The sequence below is a fragment of the Symphodus melops genome, assembly GCF_947650265.1.
Source record: "Symphodus melops genome assembly, chromosome: 1".
Classification (NCBI taxonomy): Eukaryota; Metazoa; Chordata; class Actinopteri; order Labriformes; family Labridae; genus Symphodus; species Symphodus melops.
Genome location: NC_136691.1, coordinates 49,426,373 through 49,447,498, shown reverse-complemented (window position 1 = coordinate 49,447,498; position 21,126 = coordinate 49,426,373). Strand labels below are relative to the sequence as shown.

The 21,126-nt window shown below is 41.4% G+C and overlaps 1 protein-coding gene across 5 annotated transcripts in view; it reads left to right on the top strand.

Annotated features, from left to right (window-relative positions):
* Positions 1–21,126, top strand: part of sema6a (sema domain, transmembrane domain (TM), and cytoplasmic domain, (semaphorin) 6A) — a 110,542-nt gene that overhangs the window by 1,112 nt on the left and 88,304 nt on the right. The window lies entirely within an intron of this gene.

The window sequence follows — 21,126 nt, the reverse complement described above, 5'->3', positions numbered from 1 at the left end:
TTAGGGCAACAATTTACATGTAGGTGATTGGTGTTGACGGTCTGTTATAGCTACCTATTACTATCTATTTTACTTGTTTCTATTTAATCAACATGGGTTTGGATTAATTTAATTATTTTTTCATACAATTTTTGGTTCATTTTTTAAAAGAAACCTCGCAGGAAACCTCGCAGGTCAAGACTTTTTCCTCTGTCTCTCTTTTACACACGTTGCCTGGGTGTGTTCAGGGACTACCAGGTAGAGTGGTCACATTACTCAGAGTCCAAAAGATCAATCAAATGTTTGTAATTCAGACCAGAACACAAAATTGTGTCGGCCTTCAGAAGTGGATTTGCCATTAAATGAAGTGCTTTAACAAGCTGGGAGAGGAGAGAGAGGCCTCATGAACCACAGCCAGCAGTCTGATTGCCAACACCCAGCCAGAGATCTCTCCTCTCCTCTCCTCTCCTTTCCTCTCCTTTCCTCTCCTCTCCTCTCCTTATAAGACACATTTTGCAGTTTGATAAATCTCCCCAGAGGCACTGGGAAAAGCTGGAAAAGGGATTCAGCAACACTGAATGTAGGTTATAGATTATCAAGTGTGCAAGGGTGATGATATACATGCATGAATCTGAGAAGTATTAGATTAACACTGCAAAATGTGCCTTATGTCAGCTGAATTTCAAACGCTGGACATAGTGCTTTGGAAATATGAATTTAGTATTGGCCTTTATAGGGGGGGGGGGAAGAGATTGGCTGGTTTAATGCCAGACATGAGAGGAAAGGGTGTGTATTTTATTTGTTTTCCTGAAATCACTGGAAACATTCGGTCGCCAACATCTTTTTGATCCATGACCTTATATTTATTTTAACAGTCTGTATACATGCTGTGCCTTTGAATACATAGATCTTGAATGTGAAACAGCAGCATGTTTTCACATTTTAACACTCCTCCTCCCACAACATGAGCCTCAAGGCGTTCTCATGTCCTGGAGGCATTTTTTTGAAATGTTGCACAGGCTATAAATCCCCAAACACTGCTTGTTTAAGAGTGCAAATCCTGCTATTAGCACAATATACAATGGCATGTTGTGCTGCAGATACATGAATTACAGCATGATTACATTTGTGACAGCAGCCTGCCTGTTCTTCTCCTCCTGGAGAGGCAGAGTGGAGCGACCAGAGTTGTTGCTTGTATTTGGAGCAATGCTCTATGGAGCGTTTGATCCACCGATCCCCTAACAATGGCTGTGGTGATGGCATTGTGTGTGACTGATGTGGATTTGTCACATTGTATATGTGTGTGTGGGAAAAGAAAGAGACAGTATAGTATTTACCTTTGCCTACTAAGGACAGATGCAGAGGCAGCCTGGATAGGTTTGAATAATTGATAAACGGCTTTACTCTTGTTGAAATGAATTGGCCTTTTATTATAAACAACCACACCGGTCAGCCGCTGTAAACCATTACTCCCCATTCAGTCAGTGTCAATACTCAGCGTTCCATAGTGTGTGTATTTATGCATATTTTATTACAGCCATGCTTTATTGATGCCTCCCTTCTTGTGTGGGCTTGTGTGTCTGTGTGTGTGTGTGTGTGTGTTTTCTTTTTTAAACAATTAGAGTGCGAGGAAGCATCAAACCCCTCTCGCTCATCTGGATGTGATTTATTGATGCTTAACCCATTTTCCAGATTCCACATCTTTCTAAATTGCTGCTGCTTCAATTACATGGCCTGAAAGCTAAATGACAAACCTGGCACTGGCACTGGCACTTTTAAATAAAAAGGGATAATCATGAGTTTGCATGTGTGTTTTCAGCACATTTCGCTTAAGAATTATCAGTAGAATGAAGGAATCTGTGTCTGTTTTAATGGAAATGACCGTCATCATGTTGCATTTCACATCCAATGAATTAAGCTATACTCGCGCTGGCTCTTGATTCAGATTCAGTGGGTGTTTCGGTGTTGTGATTCAGAAGGTGGAGGAAAAAAAAGAGACGGGAAGATATTCTAACCTGCTGTAACAAATTACACAACTCCCCCTCTCTGTAAACATTTTATTTAATCTCCTGCCGCTCCGTCTCTCCTGGTTTTTCCTTTGCTATGATTTCTTTCTGAAGTGCTTATTTGATAAATAGCTTTCATTTTATCTAAAACATCATGAATGATAATATACAAGGATTACAGGAGATGGCAAACCTACTTCTGAATCTAGATGGATCTGCTTAGTTGATAGAGCGGTGCAGTTTTACTTTGCTGTCCTTCACAGTAAACTTGAATCACACTGCCCTCTGTTAATGAGAGATGATGAATGATATGCATTGTACTACAGGGACCTAATATATCTCACTATGGGGTATGGTCCAGCTCTCACAGCACGGCTCATTGACAATGTAATCACTTGCTAATCACTTTCTTCAGCATGTTGTTGTATGTTCTCTGTGTCTATAAAAAACACTTAGAAATATTTATGGATGCATGGCGTTCCAGTTTCTAACTTTCATTGTGTTGTTCTAGCTGGCTGCATTCCCCCCACTTAGCCTTAACCCCTTCCAGCTCCCAATGTGCATCCATTGAATTAACCGTCCATGTGTTAAACGCATCTCATCCTTGTTACATTAACATAATTGATTGAGTGTGCTGCCTGTTTATGCCAAGAAAGCCAGAGGCATGCAGGAGCAGGCAAAAAAAGGCTCATTTGGGCGGATCTGGCAGACGGTCTGTTGGTGTTTTGGCTGTTGCTCCTTGGCAAAGCTTTGTTTTCAGAAATTACATGAATTAGAAAGTGATAGCCAGCTCATCCAGGAGAGGATTGCAGAGGAGCCAACTTTGAAACTTCTTTACTAAATGGAAACCCAGCAACAATGATTCAAATGACCTTGTTGCCTTCATGGAAATGTTGTATTTTTAAGAATTTAGCACATTCAAGGTAATACCTTTGTCTGAGCTGAGTTTGGTCGCCTGTCATTACTCAAATGGAACGGAGAGGAAATGCATTTGCAGGGATAATCCAAAAGCAGCAGGGCTTTGTGTGATTGCCTGGGAGATGGATGGATGTCTGGCCTTGAAAAAGAGCTGTTCATGTACAGATCAGATGATGTAAATGGTGGAACACAGCATAAAAAAAATGATGTCCTAATTCCCATCCTGCTGTTGTGCTTTTACAGGTGAGAGCAGCCAGCTGTGAGTCATGCAGACAGCCACAGTCTGTTAAGACTCATTAGGGCCACATCCGCTTTCTGTGGCTGTGGTTTGTGTGGTTAGTTTGCTTGTCAGCAGCCAATAAGGAGGTGTGTGCCATGAGGATGTTAAGCACGAGGAAAAACTCTACGGCCTCTTCTTTTGCTCTTCTACCCCTAAGTCTGCCTTTTATGTGTTTGTGTTGTAAGTGAGATCCCTTCCCATTATCTGTGTGTATATTTCCACAAAGCACGCAGTGTGGCTAATGGTGGGGGGGCTCGAGTGTGTGTACTCAGTTTGTGTGCACTCCCTGTGAGTATGCATTTGTGTTTGCGTGGTGTTGTTGGAGTGCATCTGTCCCTCCTCCCCGGGCCCCAGCGATTGGCACTGCATCTCTCATCTATTAATCATAGAGAGCGCTTGCTCTCTCATTCCGTTGCCATAGTTTCAGGACCTGAGACAGTGTTGGGGTGCCTGGCTGCCTAAAGAGAGGAAGAGGAGGAGGAAAGGAAAGGAGAGGAAGGAAAGAGGTGTGACTATGGAGGAAAGAAGGAAATTATATAAACAATGTAGTGATGGGGAAGGCAGAACATTGGAAATAGAGCAGAGGAGGAAAGATGGGAAGTGATTGAGAGAGCAATGGCAGGCTAACACAGCGAGCAGGTCCTCACTCGGGGGATGAGTGTGCTTCAAGAACCAAAATGGATTCCATTTTTATCTCAGCAGTGAACCCTCTATCTCCTTCTGTGCATACATCTTTTCATTTTCTTTCTCTTATACACTCACACACAAACAAAAACTCTCCATCTTTGTACCCTCCTTCCTAAAGAGCGCACAAGCATATTTTTACAGTCGGCATCATCTTGTGAATAGCTAGCTCTTGGGGCTGCTGCATCTCCAGTGTGTTACAGCACATTGAGCGGCTGTTATTTCACCTCGCTTTACAATGTAAAGACTTCAGCAGAGATGAGCCATGGCCTCCTGTTTCATGCTCAGTTGGATGTTTTGATGGTAAATCATGCTGAATTCATGTGCTATTCACTGATGGATCACCACAGAAATTGACCACTATGGACATTTCCAAAGCAGGGAATACCTCTTGCTATCCCACTGTCTCTTTGTCTCTGTCTCTCTATATGTATTCTTTTTTTTTTCCTGTTTCTCTCTTTTACAATTTTCTGTCTCATTTGCTTCGTCCATATTTAATTTTTTTCCTGTTCTGCTCAGGAATAAATGTGCTATTATGTGCTGTTTCTTTATTTAAAAAAAAGAGGTTCTTGCTTTGACTGTTGGCATTGTACCTCCGAAAAGACCTCATAATCTCATTTGGGCCTTTTAATGGCTCACCATGCTCTAATGTGGTGGTTGCATTATCGCTTCGTCTCATCACGTCATACCCTGCCTGCTTGCTTGTGAGCGTTTCCAATGGGAGCTTTCAGAGAGCAGACACACCAGCAGCACTGTAATCATGGGATTTGAAGCACACACAACCACTTTAATCATACAATTATACACCAACTTTCATACACACACACACACACACACACACACACACACAGACACACACACAAGACACATGTAAGTGCACAGAAATTCGGTCAGCAGGGCAGTGTTCTCTCATGTCACAGAGTGAGAAAAAAGAATAAAGAAAGCCTGTCATTGTTACAGTGGTTCACAGTGAGTGCCAATGGGCAGAAACCCAAGAATACAGGACTGTTGAGCACACTGTGTAATTCTCCCCCTCACTGTGTGTGGACTGTCTGTAGGGGAATTACTGTTAGGGGACAGAGGGACAAAAGGAGGGAGTGCAAAGGTGCGTTTGCTCTTTCTGCTGATGGCACCAAGCTGCTTTTGTGCCTTTGAAGTGATGGGATTGCAGGTGACATCATAGCGGTCACATTCTCAGGTGCAGCAGGTGAATTAATCCATGTGGGGGAGGAGGTTAAGGTGAGTGTGTCTGTGTGTGTGTGTGTGCGCGCAAATCTGGCTCGGTAATGCTCCTCTGGAGGTAGGCATGCATGGCGTTGTGTGTTGGGATGTGCACACAAGTTTGTGAGCGTGCATCAGTCATCAAAGCGGAGGAAAGCCGCTGTGTAAGGTGATCTGTATGCTCACGGCAGAGCAGCAGTCATACCCTCCCAGAGGCTCTAAGCCTTGCTGAATGTGGAACTAGATGCTTCTTCTTCCAAAGCCTCTCTGCTGGGTTCAATGTGCGTGCCAAACCAGGCTCGATGGATTCAGTTCATTATCCATGTTTCTGGATTTACTCCACAGCAACATTCATGAAGGAATCCTCTGTCAGCAGGGATTGAGCTTCACATAATCTGATATCGCTCTCTAACTCGTGATGCAAACATTTATTAGCGGTCCCTAAACCTGGCAGGATGAGCTCAGCTCAAACAAGCATCGACTGATATCCTAGACAGCAGGTAATTTGTAACAGCCATCCTCGGCTCATCTGACACACAGATGATGATGATAGATTGCTTGTAATTGGCCCTGGGTGAGTATTAATTATTTCCAGGTGACTGCTAAATCTTTACAATGACCTGTAGTTATTCTGACACAGAAACACAGAACATAATAAGGAAAGAGTTTTACAGTCAGCCGTATGAAAGCAATCAAAACAACTTATACATGTTTGATATGTGGATATAAGTGGCTTATATCTGCAATCTTACACATTGACATGACTTGAGCTCATAAACCCAGTGTTTCTTACATCAAAATACAGACTGCAACCTTGTTAAGAAATCAGACCTCTGCTGGTCACAGTGGCTGGCAGACTACAAGTGATCCCCCTGAGGGTCCTCTATTTCAGAATCCAATCAGCCAGAACCCTGAACAATATTACCTCTGTGTGTGTGTGTACATTTATTACATAGCTAATGAACAAATTGCAGCCATGTGGCATGGTCTGGTGGTGTGGCTTGTTAGGAAAAAAAAATCCCTCACACAGGCTCACACACCACCATGCACACACTCCAGTCCCCAGCTGCCTGCCTTCCCCCTTCCCTCTTTTCACCACAATACGCACACACGCACACAGACAAACACACACTCATGCCCAACCACAAGGCCCCCAGTGTTCTCGGCCTGTCCGTCCATCAGCTCATGTGGAGCGCTGGGCTGGGAGTACTTATCATCACTCTGCTGAGAGGAATCCCTCACAAAGGCCCGATTGCATCACATACACACTCATACACACACACACACACACAGTCTCTCACATACACAAGCACACACACACACACACACACACACACACACATGCATGCACAAAACTCAGTCAGCATAGGGAGGCTGCCAGGTATAGCTAGGACTGCTGGACTGATTAAATGTACGGTGTGACAGCAGCCTGAGCCGACACCAGAAGTCGAGGAAGCTGATAGGCAGAAGGAAGCTAGCAGGCAGGTAGACAGGTAGGGCGGTAAGCCTATCTCCAATGGAATACATTTCAATATATTTCATTTGCTTTGCCAAAGCATACAGCATAGAGGAAATGGAATTGCTGCATGAATTACATTTGCCTGGAATGTTTATAGAGTGCAGGAAGTTTAATATCCTTTTCTACATAAAAGAGCCAAAGGTGAATATTTGGACATGCAAAACCATGGACTTTGACCCGGAGACCAGAGATCACGTTGTTTTAAATGTACATTTTTAAATTAACTTGAAGTTAAAGGGAAATTGGTACTTTTGACACCTTGAAGGAGTCAACATTGGCTCGTGTGGCTCGAGTCATATTTGACTTTTACAGTCTTTTAACTTCAGGAATTAACTGCATTTAAAACTCCATAAAAACAGAAAGTGTTGTCTTTAACACTTTTTATGATTATACATAATGTGTTAAAAAGACAACCTTTGGAGGTGCTTTTTTGTAAAAAAGAAAAAAAAAAGAAAAAAAAAAAGAAAATAGAAGGAGTTCTTGGCAGAGCCAGAATAGCTGTACCTGATTTCCTTCATTGCAAAGGTAGATAAGCTAAACTAGGCTAAGCTAGCTTGAGGCTGGATGTTGTTTCATGTTTACATTGGACTAGAGCAGTCTTGACAAGGAACAAAACGGTTTATTTCTAAAATATCAAACTTTTCCTTGAATCTTATTTGTTAAGTACTAAAATGATGAATTAGCATAAAGCAGGCGATAATATCTTTATTACCTACAGTATGTTTTCTCTTTTTCTGTAATTAAATTTTGTGTCTTAAAAAGCATTAGCCATGTATAAAGGTATGGTATGGCAGAAAGGATGACATTTTTTGAGAAGAGACAATGATGAAGACGTCAAATAGAGGCAGATATTCAACTTAAAGTGGGGAATGGAAGAATGCACAGACTAACAGAGCTAACTGGGATATTTAAGCAGACAGGTAAAGGGGGAGACAGCCTGTCGGAGAGAATAATAGAAAAGGGCTGGAATTCTGGCGGGGGAGGCAAACACAGGTTTGGAGGCACACTGAGTTAAGAAACTCCACACATCACCTTTTCAAAATGAATTCTTGTGAAAAGAAATAATATTTCACCTCGCCTCCATCCTTGCCCCCTTTAATCTGGACAAAAGCAGCTCTGTATGTGGGCAGGTAATCAGTCGAGCAGGTTGATAGGCAGGAAGACCGACAAGCTGTGAGGCAGGAAAAGAGAAGTTGTGCGTTGCATGATAATGTATTCATTCATCCCCCACTCTGATAATGTTCGCAGCATGCGTGGCTTGATTCATTCATCACAGTCTACTGGGGGCCTTTTACGTTATTTGTTAAAAAGCTCCTTTGCTTTTCAAAACCTGTTAAGGTTGGGATTTGTGTGCTGACTGGATTATTCAGGAGGCAGTGGCTGCTAGGTTTGTGAAGGCAAGCTTGCCTGTATTGGAGCCAGTTCCTTATTTGTGTATGTATGCACTCGTGCATAAATTGGTTTGTGTTGAGACTGAGAATTCTGCAATGAGGCCTATTTAGGTCTCTGAGTAGTTTGGTTTGATTGGGTGGTGCTGCAGCTGCATAATGAAACGGCGTGTCTTTTCATCTACTCCCTTCCTCTACTGATCTGGGACCATTTCATCTATTTCCCTGATAAATTGTCCGTATTTATTTTTTTGTGGGATCGGTTTAATTTCATCCAAATCACAAAGAAATCCTTTGTTTATTGATTTTGTTAATATACAGCAATTGAACCCTTGATTATTTAATTGAGTTTGGACCAGGAGTGTGGAGGCATGGCAATGTGCCCAGCTCCTCTGAGGAGAGTTTGATGAGTCAAAAGTGGTCAGACATCATTGCAGAGAATATTTTCTGTTTTTGAAGGAGATTATTAGACTGTGTGTTTTCTCAGCAGCGGATCGTGTTTGCATAAAGAATTTAGACTGTGGTTCTGAGCTGTTTGACAGGAAGGAAAAACAAAAATCAGCCAATTCATTAGTCACCCAGTCTTTAGTTTCATTCATTCTTTCAATCTGTCTTTCTTTTGCGTTCGTGTCAGAGTACATGTGAGCTAACACCACAGGTTGCATGCAATCTAGTAATGCTAGCTAGTATGGTAACGCTAGCCCGGAAACTAGATAGCAACACAGAATGCTGGGAGATGCTAGACCGAGTATCTGTTAATCATTTACATGCTGAAGCTATGTCTGATAATGAGGAATGGAAACATTTGCATAGGTTATTTCAAGAATGTTTTTATATTTAGTTCTGTCCTCTAACCAAATCAGTTATTAGAAAGACATGTTTCTTCTGTCTGTTTTCATCACATGGCTCCACTACCTGGTTTCCATCTTGCGTTTGCACCGCCAAATTGCAACATATTACATCACACATGACAACAAAGAAATGAGACAGCAGAGAAAAGGAGGTGGGATGAGTCTGTGGAGGTGCAGCTCTGACCTAGATAAGATTAGGAGTTTGAAGCCTTGAGTTGATCTTGTGGTGTTGGCCTTTTGTTGTCATGTAACCAAAGAACCATTGATCTTCATCCTTCCCAGTGTGGATTGTCTGAGTCTGTGTGTCTGTTCAATCCTGTAAGGTGCAGCTGAATTCCCTGAAGCTGACTGGTTAATTGTTGCACACTCTATCTAGAACAAACAGGTTTTCATGCAGCCAGCCGATAAGATGGGACACTGCGATTTGTTCACACTGGCGCCACCGAAGCCGTCATTTGTTTCACACATTAACAGGTGAAGGACTTGTGTTAGTGTATGTGTGTACACTTGTGTTAGTCAAGCTGTCTAACTCTGGGTGACCCACACTTTGGTAAATGAGCAGACGCAGATAGCACAGACGACATTACTCGAACAAAGACATTTGGTGTCATTACAGCACTGTGAAGAATGAGGACGTGGTCACAAACCACAAGATCCTTGCCTACATTACCCAATAAAGTCACACAGGTCCACACATTTCTTACACAAAACCACATGCCCTCACATGCACATAAGCATGCATAACCAAACATAAACACATGAGCTCAATAACACATGACCTACAGCCAATAAAGCAGTGACAGCTAAACAATTAAAAGACAGATCTGAAATACTTCCCATGGTAGAATTCAGCACATAACTAGGTTTCGTACATTTTATGGCTATTGGTATTTTATGCGCTTCTAGTGGTTGATAACAACTATAACTTTCATAATACATGTGGTGCAGTTGTGTTTGTGGGCTAAAGAAAAGAAAATCTTTTAAGAAGTTGAAAAATAATGGTCAAGCTGTTTTACCCCCAGATTTAAGCACGTTATTCAACATTTACAGTGACAACTCTCTTATCCACAGTGTAACCCACGGTAATACCCCACTTCTTCATAAATATACAGAATCAGGAGAAATGCTGATTACAGAGGGAAAAAAACACTTTTATATCCACTTATTGCCAGCATCTCAGTGTTGATAAGGTTCTGTAATATGTAAACTCCATGGCCTCAATTACCTTGGGTTCCTGTACTGTATGTCTCACCTCAACCACTTGCCTAATAAGGCGAGACTTTGAATTCAAGTGCTCTTGTTGCCTGTCTGACCTTGGAGAGACAGTCAGAGAGTTTTTCCTCTATCACGGGGATATGTGCTTGTTACACTGGGCTAATTGCAAGAGTAAATACTGTCAATCCAGGGGCTGTGACTGCAGCATCGCCTGAATGGAAGAGGTGAGCACAGGGGAGATGCATTTAATTAATTGATTGTTGTTTAGAATCTGCTGTGAATGATTGGAGTAAGTTTGACACAATGGAGGAGGAGTGGCACTGTTTTTATCTGGAACACCTTTAACAGATAGCAACAGAGTAGATAGCTCGTAGGAATTAGTCAAACCCTTTAAAACAGTGGTGGATTGCTTGGACAGGTGCTAGGATGGAGTGTTTTTGATTTGGGATCTTCGAAAAAGAGCGGAGTGTCCCATTCTTTCCTGACTTAACAATTACTCATCCACTCTTTATTTTGTAATTCCCTGTGCCACTATATTGAGATTAAATAAAGATTGTGGTTGAGGGTGATATCGATTTTAGTGGCGAGAACGTCAGTTGACTTTCAGGGGCTTTTTATAGTCATTAGCAATAGTTATTCATGCCCTGGGATGCATTGAGTTACATCTAAGGGAGAGCGTAGGAGCGGATGGTGAGATTGTGATCAATAGAGGCATTAATACTGTTCCTGCCCTGCATGCATGTAATTTCCTGTTCTCATGAATGACTGCGGCTTTCTTCTTTTAGACGAAACCCCCTCCAATCATGAGTTCAGTGTACGGTTTCAAAAGTGCTGATGTATCGTCATCATATGATGTGGTCATAAAAGTGCTGTAAGAATATTAAAAGTAGGAAGGTCAGTCATAGGAACAGCTTGCTGACTACAGTAGGCATGCCATATGCCTCAAGTAAACAGAGCTAAAAGGAGATACAATTCATAGTGGGATGTAATGAGGAGCTGAAGAAGGAAAAAGAAGGTGAGGGGAGGGGTCTTTGACGAGTGGAAGCTTTGGTTACCCTTTTAACTGATAGCTATCTCTCAAATGGACAGATAGACGAGCGCACCTGTGTTGCAGCCATTTGTATAGAAGGACAAACAGTGTATTTTATTACCGGATGGATGATGGAACTTTATCCACCTTTGAGAGTTCTTTGGAGAGGTGAAATGAGCAAATATGTGCGAGAGATAATGAGCTTCACATGTGCTTTGACGGTATTGTGATGGTTCAAAATTCTTGATGATAGTCATAGTGTTAAGCTAGTTCACTATATGAGTCATAGAAAGTCTATATTCACAGTCACGCGTCCTCCTTAGCCCCCCTGCTGTACGAAGTTTCTCAAGGTTCAGTACTCGATGTAATCATTTCTTTACTGTCCATGCTCTCCCTGAGGTGTTTGTTCATTTACAGTGGGAGACTGTCATTTTCCTTTATCTAAACTAAAGTTGTCTTGTCTTAACAGAAGCATGTTAGTATACACACCCTCAGGAATTCAGTTTTATGCGCACAAGAAAACATAGATCATAAATATAGCTTCTCCGTGTCATACACACATCCACAGTATTACACATTGCCTCAGGGTGGAGACACTATATGCGATGCAAGGCAGGGGGCTGGGCCCTTTCTGGTATCCACTATCAGGGTTTTGGGCTGGGTTGCGTGTATCGAGTGTCCGTGGGTTGGACATGTGCATGGAGTTGAATGACTTTGTGGTCAGATGAAGATCTGATCCGTGAGAAGCCTGATTCTGTGACTCAGGTTTTCTTTGTTTTGTGGCGTCAGACGCTCATAAGAAACCACGGTTAAATAATGAAAGGCGAGCTTTTAACAGGGTGAACTAACCAACAACTTTTAGGATTTTAATCAATTAGGCAATTAACGAAACAATAGTAGGCAAACAATTGGATAATGGATTTGATAAGGTCTGGATTTTCTTCGAGCAGATATGATACAAATTAAATATTATGCCTCACTTTGTCACAATAACAATTTAAACCCTTTAGAAGACAATAACATTCATGCAAAGAAAGGGTGGTCCAAATTATAAAATATATTGTGAATCAGTAGCTGTCTGTCATTTTTCTGTACGTACAAAGTAAAATAGTTCATTTCTTCAGATCACTTATTAACTAAATTGTTTAAATACAACCTTTTTACCCATATCTTCATCTTCAACTACATATTCATCTGTATTTTCAAATAATTTTATATGACATTAACCTGAATAATCTTCCTGGCCTACATAAGCGTTTCAAGGAAATTAAATAAATAACATTGATTGAGACAGAACATTTTGTCCATATCCCCCAGTGCAATGTTATCAATCTAATGCACTAGTCAGGGAGAGATTAGTCTAGATCACACACATATTGTAACATGAAAAACAGGAGATTGTTCGAGCTGGCAGTTTTTGGCAACATCAGCCCCAACTCCACTGGGAGCTCTAAACCAAGGTATGACACAATATTGCTGTATAATATAACACTTTGTCACACCATCTGTTGTTTCCAATTTATTTCATTACAATCTGCTTTGTGAATTTGAACATCAAAGCCAAACTCAGAGAACTGACTCATGCTTCCTCACAGCATGAAGATTATCCTAATTACACATTTTGGCAGGGAGGTTAACGTATATAGCATTTCTTCCTCTTTGTGGATTGATGAAAAAACATGTCACAGCAGGTGTAGGTAGATCCAATTGCAGCCTGTGTTCTGCATTGAAACAACCTATAGATCAATTTTGTTCATGTTTAAACATAGCAGAACCTGATCCAACTGATTGTATAGATCAAAAATAGATCATGTTTCGGCCCACCCACACTGCAGGCCATAAAAAGTAAGCTGTAGTGGTGGATCACAAACAGTCATTCAGCCAAGCGTCCTTCCTTTAAACAGATACAATGTGCAGATAAGATTAACTAGCTCATGTTGAGTGCCTGACCAAATCATATGATATTTCCTACTATGTCTCAGTTGACAAGACGTTTCTCTTGAGTCTAGCAGACCTGTTCTTCAGACGGTAGAGATGAACAGGAAGTATCAAGTCGCAAGAAGATCTGCTCTACCAGCCTGCGGGTTGTGAATTTTGCACGTATAGATATTTTTACCAGGTGTGACAGGATAGGGAAATGCAGAAAGATCTTTGGAAAGAAGTTGTTATGGCTTTGCTGTATTGGAATGAAAAAAAAAGATTTCTATTAGTTTGTGTTGCTTTCAAGCTTGTCAGTGCCTCTGCATTCTTTGTAAAGAGGCCCCCGCTAATTAGCCCGTTCTTTTTCTATTGTCTCCATACAAAAAAACTATTGTCAGAAGAGCAACATCCAGTTCTTTGCATAACATGTTTCCAAATATGGTCTTATTTCCTGGTGGTTTGGAAAGAGCCTCCACAAAATGAGCACAGCTGAATCAAAATTGTGCAAAACCAAAAATGTATAAGAAAATATCTAAAATCTCTCTGAAAACAGCTAAAGCACCTGCTCTCTCTTCTTCCAGTTGTTGACATACTGTTCGATTTGAAGTGTCTGTGAGGAGGAGGTGGATGAGGAGAGAAAGAGAAATAGATCTGCCTTTGGTGGAGGTTGGCCTCTCAAGTGCACAGTATGGTGCTCTTGTACTTGAAAGTGTGCGTGTGTTTTTGTGTGAACATGCGTGCAAGTGTGTGTGTGGACATCAAAGTTTTTGTTTCATGTATTTTCTCTGTGCTTACGCCCGCCCTGCTGTGAGCTTGTGTGTACTTAGGTGTGCAAGAGCAAGCGGCTTTGCTGCTCTGTCAAACCCCCTACGAAGTAAATATTGCAGCTCTGGGAGACCAGAGCTGGGAGGAGAGCAGAGCAGAGCAACAGAGGCAAAACAGGCCGACAACCTGCACACAGACCCTTCTTTATACCCCGTTAATAACAGAGTTCCACGAAGGACAGCTTTAGGGCAAAGAAGGTCTGTCAAGGTAGTTCATTGTGCATTTGGAGGCGAGTTGTTCATATGGTAAATAGCTGCCGGAGCGGGTTCCTTCAGAGGCCGTTTGTTTTAGTGGAAGTTGCAGTCACTCATTGAGGAGGACTGGATGGAATGTGACAGGCTGCGCTGCTGTTTAGTTACTGTAGCTTAATTGACCCTGAGAAAAGAGTGAAGGCAAAAGAGGAGGAGGGTCAGTGCTGAGGAAGAAGGAGGGCGACAATCAGAAGTAGGGAGGGACAGGAGGTGAAAGGAGAAATTGATTGAGACTGACAGAATGAAAGAAAGAAAAGAGAGGACGCGTCATGATGGCAGGAGCAGCTCTCTGCTGGAATCTGTTTGTCTGTTCAGCAGACGGAAAAAGTCTTTATTGGTAGAAGCAGGGCACGATGAGATGGATTCCTCTGAAGGCTGGACTACTAATGAGCCAACTTGTTTAGAACGATCTTTTTAATGATTCTTTTTATTTATAGTTCCATGTATATTATTTTTATTTATTGAATGCTGAGCTGTTGTTTTGTGTTTCTAGGTCATGGAAAGGCTGAGTCTTGTCTTTTCTTATTAGGCTGCATTATAGTAACAGTATCTTGTGGCTCAGTGGGGAATAACATTTGCATTGTTTCAGTGAAATGTATGTACTTCTCCCCTTATATTGTTCTGCCAGGGTGTGATGGTCTTTTTTAAGTTAGAATATTGTAAGACAAGACAAAGGCCCTGTTGACTCCTGTCATTAACATCCACTTTGGACGATCCCATAACAAGTGTAAACCTGAGACACAGAAAAGGTCACACCTGTGTTCAGATTTCAGTACTGCCTACCTCACATCCAATGGAAGGTAAAAGGATCCTGTGCAATGATGTTACATCAAGGGCAACGTTTGTTTCATACAACTTACAAAACTAAAATGTAAGTGACTTATAGAAATGAACTGCCTAGAGATTGCCAAGCGAAATCAGACTTGCACTGAGAACGTATTTCCCTGTTTTATCCTTTGATATAACTGGGTGCTTTAGCATTTACACCATAAAATCTTTGCAGCTGAATTAGGTGTATAATGTTAATTTAAGGGAACGTAAACTATATTGATATTAACAATATTGTCTTACCCTATATCTTCTCTGAAAATATGTCGATATATCTTGATATTTCATGATATTTATATATATATTCCTAGCCCAAAGTCAAATAGCCCATGGACATTTTAGGACGTGAATGGAGTGATCCGATCCCAATCCAGTCTGTTAGTAATTCACGCCTGTGTAAACAGGGTATGTGAGTTCAAGTAGCATCATGAGTACTTGAGCTAGATAGTAATGCTCAAAATCACAACACAGCTATGTCCAGTAGGAATACTATTTTAAATGGTAATAATCAAATAGATTATCCTGATAGCATGATCACATTTGCTTAGCACCACACACAAAATTAAAATGAGACTAATAAAATTTTAAAAAGGAAAGGCTTTTTTTAATATATAATTTGGTATTCTCACTAAAATCATGAAAGTTTAATCTTATCTTAATGTGTACTCAGTCTCCAGTGTGCCAGAAGAGGAAACGTTGATAATACTTTATTTGTTTAAGCTCTCCTATTCAATGTCAAGCTTCAAGTTTCTTTTTCTAAAGCACACACAGTGTTAAGCGGAGATTTGTGTGTGTGCGTTTGGATGTATCTCTGCATAGGTGGGTGTTTCAGTGTCCAAAATTCCCCTGAAGCCATTACTAGGTAGGGGTAATCTGACAGATGTGATGGATTACGAAACAGACGATCCATACACACAAGCACATTACACAATACTTAACTCATGAAACTACACACTCAAAACAAAGGCTTTATTATGTTGGGTCACATTGCCACTTTACACCTTGATCTTTAACTCAAACATTCCTCTAAATAACAAACAGACAGAAATGGAACAATCACATTCAAGTCCTGTCCCACTTTTCTGTCTCTTCAGAATTAAATGTTCGTTCCGTCTCCACCTTACCCCGAGGTCACCAGCTAATCAAAAAGACAAAGACCTCTGCAGACCTATGGTTAACCTCCCCATTATTTGGGTTAAAGCTGAGCTGCAATCGGTGGAGCTATTTTAAGTCCCCGGCTGCAGCTTGCCCTGTACTTCCTTTACCTCTCAGTGGAAACACAGAGTCATTGATCTATTGCCTCGCAGCCCTCCTGCACCCCCTCCACGTCCTCTCTCCGCTCAGTGAGAAGCCACAAAGCGTCTCCACCCTGCAGCTTTCACCTTCAGATGGCATCCCAGCTTTACTGGGAGGAAACAAAGTATCAGTGTGAAAAGAAATCACTGGAAATAAAGTAACACCATACAGCCTTACATCGGAACACCCTGAACCCGTTAGAGAGAAGTTTCTGCTCTGCTTTTGGAACACAGAGTTGTAGCTCATGAATAATAGACTCTGGGAACTTTTGGCCGGTGTTTTGTTTTGAGAATAGAAAAGTAGTCCTTCGGTATGTGAACTGAAACACAGATAAAATCCTGCTTAATTCTTCAGCGGAGCATGAAAATAAAAAATAAAAACCTGCTTAGCCCTACTGATGATGAACAAAGAGCCAGTATGCTCTTCTTTAAGATCAGATCTTTATTCTCTCCATTGTCTGAGTCAAAGTCTGAGTAAGGTAAAGGAAAGGTGCCAGTGTTTCAATGACAAATTAATCAGGCTCAGAACAGATATTTAAAGAGCACCAATCAAACTTCAAACAATATTGAGTCATGTCCACAATGTGAAGAAAAATATGACATGTTTACTGTGTGTTTGAAACATGTATATATTTGAGGAACATTACTGTCAGTGTGTTTCAGGAACCTGCAGATGTCTTGTGTTCTGACAAGAGGAGCAAACTCTTGAGTGACAAATAAGTCGCCTCATTTTTCCATTCCTGTCGCATTTAGTTTTTACTATGACATCCACTTTTCCACCTCAGCCATTTATTCATTTTTTTCTTGAAGTTCTGCTGCTTTCACAGCTAAAAAGAAAAACACTTAACCTGCACCAGTATTTCCTTTTACCTCCACAGTGGGTTGCCTTTCCCTTACCACAGCGGGTTATTTCTTTGTCTTGTCTTACAGTGGGTAGTGTTTGTATTTGACCAGCTATGAGGTCATCCTGCAAGCTTAACCTGCTCTGACTCGTCGAGACAGTGACATCGTTGAACAGGGAGAGCAGCTGGAGAAAGGATTGCTTCAGAAAACTCATCCACAAATATCCCCCTCATTCATTCTCCTGTCTGTCTGTCTTGTCCTGTCTCACATTATGTCCTCTAAGCTCTCTGCTGACGGTTCAGTGAGGAGGAGGTGACAGGAGAAAAGTTAGTCTCTGGAGTGTGTGTGTGTGTGTGTGTGTGTTAGTGTGCTTAGTGGCAGGTTGTCTGCATAGGGCTTGCACGTCTTACTCTCATATAAAAAGTCAACAGACTCAAACTGTTTTTGAAAGAGACAAGGAGACTTAAGGGTTGTTTGAATTTTAGAAAAGTTGAAAGGCTAAGTGATTCAGATGAAAAGCTCTTGAGCTGCAGTTGAGATGTAATGACTGTGGATGTATATATTTTTTAAGATATGTTTTTTGTTAGAGGGAGAGACAGTGGATAGGGTCAGAAATGAGGGAGAGAGAGGAGACTGCCATGCAGGAGTCAAACCCGCGTGCGCTGCCACTGTGCTACCGGCACCTCCATGACTGTTGATAATTTTGACTCCTGAAAGTGTTTAACAAAATACAAGCAGAGAGTAATTAGCCTTTCCTTAAAAGACTGGAATTTAAATAAATATCATAAGATATTTCTTCCTCTCCTTTAAAAGCTCTTTCCCTCTTTATAAACTCACCAGCGATTGGGGAGGGGTCTGACAAAGTAATAATGCAACTATTGAGACATCGCGTCACTTTGACATGTGTTTGGGTTCACCAGCGAAATCTCGGGGCTGGTTCATTCAAAAGTTCCCTCTGCGCCTCCTCACTCACCACTTTAGTTTACACAGTGCGTCCTTGCGTCTGCAGACTCTCCTGCTATGCCTTTGTTTGTTTTTGGTAATGGATTCCAAGTTGCTATTGTTGTTTATGCCAACCGATGATTGATGAGAAAAACTCACCTTCTCTTAACCCCCCCTCGCTTGCTTTTTCTCCCTTCCTTGTGTGGTGCCCTTCAGGATGAACACACGACGAGAAGAACATCCTTTTCTCCTGACAAAGTGACTCATTGGCATCCGGATGCTCGTTTTTTTTTTCTTCCCCTTTTTGCACCAGCGCGACTTGCCTTTAAATCAGGACCTTAAACAAGGTTGAATCTGTGTGGCTATGACAGTGCGGTCCAATAAAGGGGAAGATTGAGATTATATGCGTGGACGGTTCGGGGGTCCCTCTATTCATCGGCCATGTCACCCCATGGGGGAGGACTAATTGGTGGCCCCCAAAGAGCCCCCTGTTTTGTCCGCGATGCTCACAAAGACATCGGGGTGCGGTCGCTTAGAGGATTGAGGGTGGAGGGGATGGAGAGAGGAGCAGGTTTCCCATAGAACAGTTGGCTGGGATGAACCGGAGGGGGTGCTGGGTTACAGGGGGACACGTCGACACACTCATTCACACACATATATATAAATGCACACTCTCAGTGGGGGACTCTGGTGCCAGTTGCTGGCCTCCTCCTCTACAAATGATCCAAGGCTGACCCACATAGGCAGCCATGTGTGAGGCTTCCCTTTATCCCACAGTCCAGTTGAAACAGTGAGTTATGGGTGTTCTCTGGTGCTCCCTGCCTTCTCGGCTGGGACCGCACTGGGGGCCCCATGTGGGCTGACATTGTTCACCCCCCCAGCCCAAGGACAATGACGCTGTTGGCTGGGCACAGAACGAGAGAGGACGGGAGGGGTGGAAGAGAGAAAGAACGAGATTGAGATGGACAGGGTGAATAATTGAGAGTGGAAGATGGAGAGATAGGAGGTTTGGAAAGTGTTTTGGGGTAAACAAAGAGAGAGGGAGAGATTGCATCTTCGGTAACAGAACGAGAAGAGATAAGAAACTTAGGTGACAGAGGTGAAGGAAGAGTGAAAGATAGGCATGCGAGATAGAGAGAGTGAGACAGATGGAGAGACCGATTGGAGCAAAAGTCTGGGGCGGGATGAGGGAGTATTGATCGCAGCGTATGCTGGGTGTCTTCAGCTGTCGTAGCTGAATCCAGAGCGAGGTCGTTAGTGTCTGCGTAGCATAGAGCCTCGGACGTTAGTGGCTCTTTAACAAACTCTGTATTGATTGGGACTTAGAGGAAGACTTACATGTATACCCAGGGATAATGTCCTGTATGTAATTAGCACTATCTCTCTGATGATGACTTAGTGCAGGATGTACTGCTCAGAGTTAAAACGAGGAAACCATCATTTCCAATCAGGGAGATGTTCATTTTTCATAAAGTGAAAGCATAATATAATAATTTCTCTCCAGGCTCTTTTTATGAGCCTTTTAGCCTGTGCGCCCTCGCCCACATTCAATCTAGATTCAGGCGTTTTATGCGGTTAAAAGCAGCTGATGAAGCTATTACTAATAGTTTATCTTTAAGGCATAAAGTGGATAAATCAGGCAATGGGTGCTACCACTGTATCATGGATCATTGAACTTGTTCTCGTTCTCTCTACTCCCCCCTTTCTCCCTCTCCATTTGACCGATTAGTGAGCAGCCCTGCTCACACACAGAGCAGTATATAATTGACAAATGACTTTAGCTAATCAAGTGATTGTGCTGATTATTACTGAGAAAGAGTGCTGTCTCATATTGCAGAGAAGCAGGTCAAGTGGGCACACAATTAATAAATTAGAATTCTCTTTTTGAGCCAATGATTCATTATTGCTTGTGACAGTACTCTCACCTTGCTTTGGACAAAAGAGTCTGCTGATTGTAGAATAAAGTGTTTATTTCCATTTAAAATGGATGTAAAGAAAGCATGTATACATTTACTTTTTGTTACATTATCACACATTTATGACATTATTGATGATGACCTGAGTATGTAAAACTGTAATAAAAAATGAACAATAGCTATGCTAATGATTCATTAATTAAGTAATGAGATAATGAGATTTAAACTAAACTTGCTTTCAAATTAAAGCTCCTGTGAGGAGTTTTAAGTTGGTAATGAAACAGATTAAAATTAATATTGATTCATCTTTATGACCTACATAAGAAAATAAGACCATCAGCGAGAAGATTGATAACTTTTATATTGTCATTTTAATGCCTGTAATAACTGCCACAGGGTAGGAGTCAGACAAAGTAATTTACTGTAGGCTGCAGAAACAGTTTTTTATTTTTTTTAATTTTACATTTTTACCAGAAATGATTCTCAAAGAGTGATGCGAGTGAATTTGAAGAGAGTAAGATGAGATTTTTTTGTGAAAAACAAAACATACAAAAAGGAAAGGACACGATCTGGAAACTACTTAGAGCACTTATTTTGTCAAACTAAAAGTTCCTCATAGGAGCTTTACAGTAACAATTAAACATGAAAACATCAGATATATAAACATGATGAAATAAATGGAAATGTTGAAAATGTTTTGAAGATTGATTAAAGTAAATTCAAATAGAAAAATCAACATATTTACATTTTAATCAAAATCTGTTTTATACATGCACTAAAGTGATTTCACACTTTTTTTCCTCCCTTTGAAAAGAAAACCTGGTTGTAAGTATTGAAGCAGGATGGTGTATGCGTGGGGCTCAAGATATTGAATTTGATATTTACATTCTCCAAGACAAACACATTCATCTGTCAGATCTCTCGCTGTTGAAGTAGTCCCTCTGAGCTATTTGTTTTGACATTTTGCAGCTCCGATGTCCAAAGTTAGAGATAAAAGATGGTGCTGAATGGAATGATAAAAGCTGCCTAGTATCCACATTAATCACACGGGCAGCTGATTCATGTCAGCTGTCATGTTTTTAAGTATATCTACGAAGATCAAATATTGTTCCTGTTGTGGAAGTGTTAGGTGGCAGCATAGGAGAGAGTAGTGCATCAAAGGCTTTGTTGCAGTTAATTGGTTGTAGTATTTAAGAACAAATGGCCATGTATTGA